We start from the raw sequence: 10295 nt of genomic DNA, 5'->3' as shown, positions 1-10295 counted from the left end.
AACCTGAGGGGAAGGATGGAAGTCGGATGGGGAAGGTTGGGCAGCCAAGCAAAGTACAGAATCAGGCAAAGTTCTGTGGCTCTGGCTAAGTTCTGCGGGAGGTGAGGTGGCTCTGGAGACAAGGTCAACTGCAAAGTCTTTCCCCTCACGGGGGAGGGAGTTGGGGTATTTATATCTCTGCTCCCGTGAGCCACGGTTAGGGTCTGCCCCTGGGAAGTTTACAATCCCAGGAATGTCTGGCTCTTAGGGCAGCAGCCGGCAATGCTAGCTTCAAAGCCAGGTGACAAGGAAGCACTGGAAGGAAGCAAAAGGGCACCAGGTGAGGGTGTATGAGAGCCGTGTGTAGGAAGCCAACAGTTTCTGCTACATTTGCTGGAGACAGAAGTGGACACAGAAAGAAGCAAAGGGAAGAGATGGGGAAAACATGACGTCTAAGGATAGTTTTTGAACCTGTGTCCAGTATTCCTAAAACTCTAAATTACCCCTGGATTTTGCACTTATATGGTGGAGGTTGAGGAACGCTTTCAGTTTTCTATTACCTCCAAGCAAAGTGTCTGAATTGATGGAGACCAACAATTCATTAGCTTTCGCCATAACCCAGAAGGGAAAGGAAAGAAACCTTAACAGAAGGTATCCTGGCCTTTGGATCTCCAGTCTTGGAAATACCTTCTCTCAGCTGAGCTTTTGTGTCTCCATTTCCGTTCTTAAGAACAGGCTGATTGTAGAATTGCAGGGGTAGGAGTCTTTCACACCCTTATAAAAATCTAGCTCCTGAGAATGAGGGAGGGTCTGAAGAGTCTGACCCCAGCTGGGGATGAACCCCAGGTACACTCAAGACCTTAATAAATAATGGAGCACAAGTAGAAAGAGAAGCAAGAAATGTGGGAAATGTGATATCTCAGTTCTGGGGCCCGGTGGACCAACTTGGCAGTCTTGGATAGAAACAGATTAAGTGTGAGAAATCACTCATCCCTAATACATAGTCGTTTCTTAGACTTTGCTATCGTGAGAGGCATTCAGCCTCAGTAAGTCACAGACAACAAAATGTGCATTTTTTCACTTCAGAGGATTTAGCCAGTTGATTAACTATAAAAAGAGGGAGGCTGGTAGGTAAAAGACTAAGCGTTCACTTCAGGGAATTCTGGTTGAGCCCTCCAAGAAACGGAGTTCACATGTCGCTCTGGAACTCTCCTGGATAATAGCTCACATCAGAAAACCACCGTAAAGGATTTGGCAAGCAGGGACTAGGGCCGGGGGTATGGTGGGCAGGGAATTATGGGAAGTCTCTCCTCCCATCCTCACGGTTAGGGAAATTCTTAAAGACATGGCGGAAAACGTGAAAATCCAGCATCGGGTCTGATCTGAAGTCACCTCATCTTTTTGGGGAAACGACAAACGTGTAGCGCCTACAAAGAAAGATGACGGTCACGGAAATATACTTCCTCGCTAACCCACTATGTTCATTCTCCTTTTTCTTACTTTTAAGTGACTCTGCTTGTCACCAGGGTAGGTAATCAGGAAGGCATTCCGAGATTTACAAATGTCAGTGTCAATCCGGGCTGGATTTACCAACAGGCAGTGGATTGGATTACGTGTAACCTGGTTACATAGCTGGTGTGAATGCTGCAGGTCGTTGTGTTTCTAATGTTACTATTCCAATAAAAGACCTCAACTTTACCACTCCGTAGCCGTGGGACTTAGGTAAGTGCGTCCTTCGACCTTTAAGCCCTTTAGAGCTTTACTCCCATCTATCATAAAATAATAAAAGAATATATCCCAGAGGGCTCATTTTGAGAATTAAATGAGATAATCCTTGTAAGGTATCTTCACATGCTAAGCACCAAGTAAATGTTGGTTAGGATAATACAAATGATTATAGTTATTATTGTTATAGCATTGTTACAAAAGCAGGTATGAAACTGAAAAATGTGAAGCCTATTTTCCATTTTCAGTCAGCCTTCCAAGTTCACCTTTCTGAGCATTCGCCCTCAACATTGGCAGCAAGGAGAGAACCTGAACCTGAAGTTAAAGATCTGGGATGCGGCCTCTGCATGGCCACTTCTCAGCTGTGTGAGCCTACACAGGTTACTTGAAGGTCTCTGAGCCTTCATTTCCTTATCTGTAAAGGTAGGAACGCCCATGTGATGGCTGGAAGTAGAGACTGAGCCCAAAACATCCACCACTGTGCCTGGTGAAACAGCAGGGGCAGATTAACATCCTGCGTCATGACTGCAACTTCCTGGGTGTTTAATGACTCCATCTTTTTGGAAGGGCCTAAGCCTCCCCCTCCCCGAGTCAAAACCTCAGTTCTCCAGATTCCAGTTTGTTTTCTTTTGAAATTTTAAAAATATTTTATTTTATAAGGTTTTTAAAAAAATATTTATTTATTTTGAGAGAGAGAGAGCATGAGCAAGGGAGGGGCAGAGATAGAGAGAGAGAGAGAGAGAGAGAGAGAGAGAGAGACAGAGACAGAGAAACAGAGAGAGAGAAACAGAGAGACAGAAAGAGAGAGAATCCCAAACAGGCTCTGCACTATCAGCCGAAACCTGACATAGGGCTCAATCCCACAAATAGCAAGATCATGACCTGAACCAAAATCAAGAGCCAGAAGCTCAACTCCCTGAGCTGCCCAGGCACTCCTATTTTATGTTTGTTTGTTTGTTTGCTTGTTTGTTTTAAGTAAGCTCTAGGCCCAATGTGGGGCTTGAACTCATGACCCTGAGATCAAGAGTCACATGCTCTACTGAGCCAGCCAGGTGACCCTCCAGATTCTGTTCATCTCCTTCTCAATTTGATGGAGCAAAGCAGTAGAGGCACTAATATCACTCATTCATTCATTCATTCATTCATTCAAGAATCATTTTTGATCACCTACGAGGTGCCAGGCACTGGGGGTACAGCAGAGAATAAAACAGATGAATGTCTCTGCCCTCTGAGAACAGATTTTGACCTGATTTGTCTGTCACCATCAGAAAGTTAAGTAAATAGAATGCACAGCATGTGAGATGGGGGTGATTCTTAAGGGTAAAAAATAAAAGGGAGAAGAGGGATAGGAAATCTGTGTGTGTATGTGTAGGGGTGTGTGTGTGTGTGTGTGTGTGTGTGTGTGTGTGAATTTTAAAGAGAATGCTCAGGAAGGGCTGACTGAGAATTGAACTTGGAGTGCACACTTGAAGAAAGACACGGGTAAACCATGGAGGAGACAGGTGGAGAGAGGTAGGTGCCCTCCAATTCTACAATCCTTTTATATAACAGGTAACCTATGTGACAGGATTTTTATAGCAAATTCAGCATTACTACCTTTTACTCTTAAATCAAAGTTTATTCACCTTCGGCCATACTTCTAACACTACAGATGGGATTCAAAACTGCTACTGGGGAAACCAAGCTAATACCTGCTTCTAACACAATAGTGCTGGCAGAAATCTCCACTTCCCCACTTTGCTCTAGCTGAAAGCATCCTGATTTTCAATGCTTTCCTTTGTCCTCCAACCTGCAGTCAAAAATTTTCCCCCTCGGAATGATTAGGTGGCTCAGTCAGTTAAACATCTGACTCTTGACTTTGGCTCAGGCCATGATTTCATGGTCATGAGACTGAGCCCCACATAGGCTCAATGTGGAGCCTGCTTAAGATTCTCTCTCTCTCTCTCTCTCTCTCTCTCTCTCTCTCTCTCTCTCTCCACCCCCTCCGCCCCTTTTCCCTGCTCTCTCTCTCAAAATAAACATTAAAAAAAAAAATCTTTCCTCTCAAAAATGTCCTTAGTTGTATCCAACCCAGTTTGATACTCTGAAAGACTATGGTCCATTACAACCAGTACTTAGAACTCCTTAATGATAGTTGCCAACACTTACACAATACTTAGAATGCTCCAGGCTCTTTAAGTGCTCTATATTGCTACTTTGTCTTATCCTCTCCACAACACTGAGGTAGGTTCCTTTACTATCATCCTTTTGCAGACGAGGAAACAGAGCAACAGAAAGATGAAGTAAATTGCCCAAAGTCGTGCACCTTGAAAAGTCATAGAGATGGGATTTTGAATCCAGTAATAGGTTTAACCAATCAGTGATTGTCAAGCTCCAATATGCAGTCGAGTCACCTGAAAAGTGTGTTAAACTCAAATTGCTGGGCTCCACCCCGGGAGATTCTGATTCAGTAGGTCTGGGATGGGACCTGATAATTTGCATTTCTGACACGTTCCCAAGTGGTCCACCACTTGAGAATCACTGTGCTACACCAATATCACTTCCAGTTGGAGGGGATCTAACTTTTCAGGAGCTACGGAAAAAGAAAGAAAAGTGCCGTCCTTAAAAAAAAACAAAACACCTTCCTTCTGTGTATTGATTACAAACTGGGGAACCAGAGTGCTTACATTAAATTCATTTGAATTGGTACTTAGCCCCTTTTAGTAGCTCCCAACTCAGTTTATGTATAAGACAATGGCATCAATAATTTTAAAGGAAAGCAGGGTCTGATCAGATGAATCAGAGTTTTGAAGGTCCACAGAAATAGATACATAGAAAGTAGTTAAAATAATAGTCCCCAATAAGTCACGCCTCTCTGTGTCTGTCCCTTTGGGATGTGATACTCCACTCCTTCCAGTAAGAAGTGGAATCTATTTTCCTTCCCCATCGAACTTGAGCTAGTCTATTGCTTTGATAAATGGGATGTGGCAGATATAATGTTCAATTCTGGGGCCTAGGTTTTAAAAAGTCTTGAAGCTTTTGCTCTTAACCATCCTGGACACTAAGCTATGTAGAAATCACTAGGCTATGTAGAAGCCCGGTCTAGTTTACTGGAGGAGGCGAGGCTACATGGTGTATTGAGATGCCCCAGCCCAGAGGCAGGAGGAGGAGCCAGGAGAAGTGATTGAGGATGTTTCCTGGATTTTCTTTCCCTTTGCTGCCCCTGCTTGCTCCGGCCCCACTCGCCAGCAACTACTGAGATATTTCAGTTACAGATTCCGAACTCAACCGTTTACCTGTCATTGGCATGCCCCATCTTTACCTGCAGGTGGTTCTGGTATCAGGCTATATCTAAGTCTGAGAGTTGTGTTTCCCGGTGTGTACGAATAGCCATGAATTTAGGGTCATGACCTCGGCTATCAGTATCACATAGAGTTACTCCTTTTTTTTAGGTCTGCTGTGTCCCTTCAGGTAAGGTCAAGAATAATTACACTTGCTAAGTGAGCTTTCGATTAGCACGAAGAGTTCTTTAGACAAAGAACTTTGCCAGCCAACTTACCTAACTAGGATTTAAAAGCATTGTTTTGCTTTCTGTGGTTTTTTACGGGGTGTGCGTGCGTATGTGCACGCCACCTATTTATATGTAATGGTCCTGCTTTTCCATTTGTGTTTGTCATATAGAATTTTATTTTCAAGTAAACGGAATAATTTCAAAACCATATTCAGTTACAGAAAAAAGTAACAACACATGTAGCTCAGAAAGCAAATACATGTGGCAAAAGCTGTGATGAAAAAAACGAGATGTTCAGATGTGTGCCTCCAGGGTCTGCCGACCTCCCAGACCTCCAGCCTCCACTCTGCAGAGCATGGGCACGGACGGTCAGGGGACCACTGTCCTGGCTCCCAGCTTGCCTTTCCTGTTCTTGCTTCCATCCTCATCCCAGGCTCCCTGGAGAGGGGGTCTTGAAGGCTTTAGAACATGTTGGAGAAAAGCACTACTTCCTATGGAAACACCCGCCCTGTCCTGTCTTCTTCCCCAGTTAGCACGAGGACCTGACTGTAGAGTCTCCAGTGAAAAGGCTCCTCGGAGACCCTTCAGACCCTTACTCTTCCCGTTTTGAAACATGTAGGTGCTGTTTAGGGCTGAGTGTACCTTACTGTCAGGAAACTCCTAAGACCCTGCAGGGCTGAGAAGGCTGGATGAATTGCAGCTCCTTTTAGGCCCTGGGCTGTGAGAAGCAGAACTGTCAGGGCCCTTGGAGTTTCTTTTGATAGTGTTAACTCCACTCACCAGTCTAGGAAGGCACTAGCCCAGGGCTAGAGAGGGAGAATTTTCAAGAAACTATCTTTGAGTATCTGAGAAGGGCATAAATCCAGCAGAAAAGCAGAGGAGGCAGGAACTCTCAATAGTCAAGCAGTTTACATTAGTACTGGGGATAGAGAAGTCAACAAAACGGACAGGGACCCTGTTCTCGTGGTGATGACATCCTAGTAGCAGAGACACAGAGTAAACAAATCTGTAAAATTACATACAGAATAATACCAGATAGTGATAACAGATATGAAGAAAAATTAAGCAGCCTGAAGGGATTAAAAATGAGCATCTATGAGTGTCTACAGGGTGTGTGTGTGTGTGTGTGTGTGTGTGTGTGTGTACAGACTGCTAGTTTTGTTAGAGTGGTCATAAAAGTCTTTTTCATGGGAAGACACTTGAGTAGAGACAGGCTGAAGTATTTCCTAGTTAGAGATTGTTAACTGGCTGAATACGGGCCAACTTCAGACCACAGATGTGATTTGCCTGGATGACATGCTTGGCCGGCATTTCACACAAAATCTGGATTTGGGACTTCCTTAAAATCGTTCTAGAAGCAACACTGGTCCCACCGGACAGCACTTTACTGGGGTGAGTGACAGCTGCCAGCCTTGGATGAGCCACGTGCTTGCTGACTGGCCTGCTTCTCTCATGTACTTTACGTGTCTGGCCCTACATACACTTGAGTTTGCTGACGTTGGTAGTTAGGTCAGAAAGCAAAACAAAAATAGCCTCCAAATATTATTAGCAAAACAGGCTCTACTATGTTTTAACAGACACATTTGGAAGACTGTGCTATGGCCTACTTGCAAAATGCATCATTCAGTCAATAAACATTTTTGACGTAGAGACAAAAATAACCAGGATGATGAAAGCAATGTCCCCTGCCCTCAAGGGACTCACAGTCAAGTGGGCAAGACAAATATTTGAAGAAAGAATCGCAATGCTACGAATGACAGAGTGCTAAAGGAGCACTGGGTTAAGAATTTAACTTGGCTGAGTGGAATGGTGGTTATGGGGGTGGGGGAAGCATTCTAGAAGAAAAAAGCATGAACAGATGATGGAGATGAAAGAGAACAGGGGACTACCCCCTGTGACTGGAATTCCCCCCACTCCATCCTCACCCATTGCGCTACCCTCTTCAGTGCCTTCTTTCTCTAGAATTTTGATATTTCCTTTCTTACAAGCTCACCTTTGTTGAAGGTAAAGCCAAGAGGCAGGCAGCTTCCCCCCCCCCCCCTGTTCTTGGAGAGTTTGGGGCAATGCTGAAGAAGAGGGTGGGAGCCTGCTTTGAATTTTCCACTTGTCTCCTGTGAAATGCCTCAAAAAGTCTGCTAACCAGTGGTCCCCAGTACTCTCCATGTATCAGTGTGAAGTGGCACCAGCAAGGTTCCTGGTATTTAGTGCTGCGTAACAAGCCACCACAACATGTAACGTCCTGAAACAATTTATGAAAATCTCTAGGCTCTATGTGTTGACTGGACTCACTTGGGCGGTTCTTCTTGGGGTCTTTTATGTAACTGCAGTCTGAAAGGGCTGGGACTGGAGTTATCCGAAGGCTCAGCTAGGGCTGGATGTCCAGCATGGCTCCTTCATTCATACATGTGGTGCTCTGATGCCTCTCCTTGTGGCTCTTGGTCAAAGCAGTCATGGGACAGATCAAAGTCAAAGGGATGGAAGGATAGACCCCATCTTCCATGTGGAATGTCACGTATGTACTAAGAGAAGGAACTGGTGGCAACTGTAGAGACATACTACCTCAGTCAACATGGGGGGACATCTTCCCAGTTCTCAGATAATTTCTGGCAATGTCAGGTCACTGAAGGGAGTCCCTGGGCTGAACTTCTTAGGGTTATTCCTTCTGAAGGATTGTAGGGGTTGTTACCTGTGAGATGTCACTAGTAGACATCATTAAAATCAGAAGTCAGCAGCGATATTTGGTTAGCCTTCCTGTTCCTCGGTATGCTCCTCGCTCCTCAAAAGGAAAATTAAACTCTACTTGCCAGTTGGAAGTATTCTAAAAGTTCTCTGAGATGACCATGCAATATGGAGGAAAGAATATGGCCAATGAGACACAGACTCATTTTTAGGTTTGGCCACACGAGGTAGCCTGGCCAATTTTTACTCTTTCTGAGAAACATTTTGTTTTTCATTTGCAAAAAAGGGGATAATAATATATCATTTGTTCTCAGGACTGAAGGGATTGATGTACGTCAAATGCCCATCATAGTCATTAAGTAAATGGCTGTTGAGGCATTGCTGGAAATGCCAGAATATGATGTTCCTCAAATGAAACTTATATCATTCATTCCTTCATTCATTCGTTCATTTTTTTCAGCAAGCCTGTAAGGTGTTTTGAATGGGTAGGCAGAGGGGAAAGTGATGAGCAGCTGCAATCCAAGAGAAAAACTCTTGGTCATTAAAGTTATTCCAGGCATAGCAATGGGACCTGGGGCTGGCCTTCCCTGTCAATGGCTTCTCAGGGCACCATTATTTAAGACTCAGAGCCAGCTGAAGTGGACCCCGGCCCCAGCCCCAGTGCTTTCCCTCTGACCTCCTGTGTGGAGTGAAGAGCTGATCCATGATGCTCTGAGTGTATGGCGGGAAGTGCTCTCAGGATGTTTCATGTGGGGGCTCCCTTTCCACTCTCTGCCCCTCTGGTGACCACTAACACCACCAAGAGAAACTTGGGGAGAAATATCAGCAAACCCGGACCCCAAGTCGTCCCAAGGGTCACTGACTCACGGTCTTAGGACTTACTTCAACAGCCTCAGGATCTAAGGCTGACTTCAGTGCCCCGGGGCCTGGCATCATGGAGCCTCTACATACGCAGACCCACCATGTGGTGCCTTGGTCTCCTCCATCTTGTTTTGTTTTGTCTAAGGCTACATGCCAGGCACCAAGATGGAGGCACTGCCCTCAAGATCACAGCATAGGGGGCATGACAAGCAAATCACCAACGTCTAGTGTAATCAGGGTTGAGAGATGGGGCTGAGGGTGTGGGAAGGGGTGTGATGGGGAGGCAAAGAAAGCTTCCCAGGGAGAGCCCTGGGAGAAAAGGGCTCCTATCATGGTTCCACCACTGGCCCATGAACAGAAACACCCTGAGGCCGGGCCCTACTCTGCAAAGGGCACTCAGTAAGCCACACAGCACCAGGTACCAGGAAGTAACACAAATCAGTGGAAAGAAAGATGTGTATGAAAGCTCCAGAGTTTGGAAAGGACAGGATGAGCTCTTCCAACATGGGGAAATGCTTTCAGCGGTTCCTCTCCCTATACTATCAATGACCAGGGCGCTGGCAGCCCAGAGCACTTTTGAATGAAAGAGTCAAATGAAACTTTTAGAGCCTTCTCTTCCTCTTCGTAGGATTCTATTGAATTTACATGACAGAAAACTCAAAATATCTGTGACAAAAGCCAGATAGGACTCAACTTCTCTAATCACATGAAAGAAATGTGAAGTAGACAATACCAACCAATATTGCCTTTCCATGAGAATCAGGGGCTCAAGTACCTGTTACTGCGGTGTTCTAATGATGATTTCCTATTTCCCTTATTCCCTGCATGCTTATTAATTGGAATGTTGTGAAGAACAGTTGCCTTTTCTTTCTTATTTATTTAATCTTTTCACAGGTCTTTTTCTTTCTTCTTTTCTTTGAATAACACTTCCTTTGAGGCACCACAAAAGGCTCCCAGGAGACTTTTTATTTTCTTTGTTCCAACACTGGAATCAACCACTTGTCCAAGAAACCCTGGTTTCTTTTATCATAGAACGGTATTTCAAAACCAAGATCTAGGTACTAGGTTGCTACTGGGATTTCATTGCTTCTGGGACTTATAAGTAGTCTTGGCTCGGAGAGATAGATAAATCGATAGCCATATTTGTCTATTTGTCTATTTATCTATTATAACTCATGCAGACACAAATCTATATTTATTTCTGTTTCTATTCCTCTGTGTGCATGTTTAAAAAATCATGAGTTTACCGTGAGACTTTCTTCTTCAACACAGCACAATAGGGTTCTTCTTACCATTACCTTTTGTTTATTTGCAACTTCTGTTCCTTCTCTGACAACAAGAAATGTGGCCCTCCTTACCACATGCATTGTAAGATTCTCCTAAAATTTTCTCAAAATGGCTGTAACTTTTTGCATTCTGATCAGAGTGTTAGTTGCTCTTGAATACACATCAGCATGTGCTATTGCAGCGTTTAAAATTTTAGCCATTTCAGTAGATATGTAGTAGTATCTCCTTGGGATTTTAATCTGCATTTCTTAGATGGCTGATGATGTCGAACATC

The 10295-nt window shown here is 44.3% G+C and overlaps 1 non-coding gene across 1 annotated transcript; it reads right to left on the bottom strand.

The window, feature by feature from the left end:
* Positions 1-9190: 9190 nt before the first annotated feature.
* On the bottom strand, positions 9191-9322 carry LOC125175863 (small nucleolar RNA SNORA71). Its single transcript, XR_007156026.1, has one exon. It is a non-coding gene; the product is annotated as a small nucleolar RNA SNORA71 (small nucleolar RNA).
* Between the last annotated feature and the right edge of the window lie 973 nt (positions 9323-10295).

This window comes from Prionailurus viverrinus, chromosome C2 (genome assembly GCF_022837055.1).
Source record: "Prionailurus viverrinus isolate Anna chromosome C2, UM_Priviv_1.0, whole genome shotgun sequence".
In the NCBI taxonomy this organism is placed as follows: Eukaryota; Metazoa; Chordata; class Mammalia; order Carnivora; family Felidae; genus Prionailurus; species Prionailurus viverrinus.
Note: the sequence above shows the minus strand (reverse complement) of the source record. Positions and strands in the feature narration are given on the sequence as shown.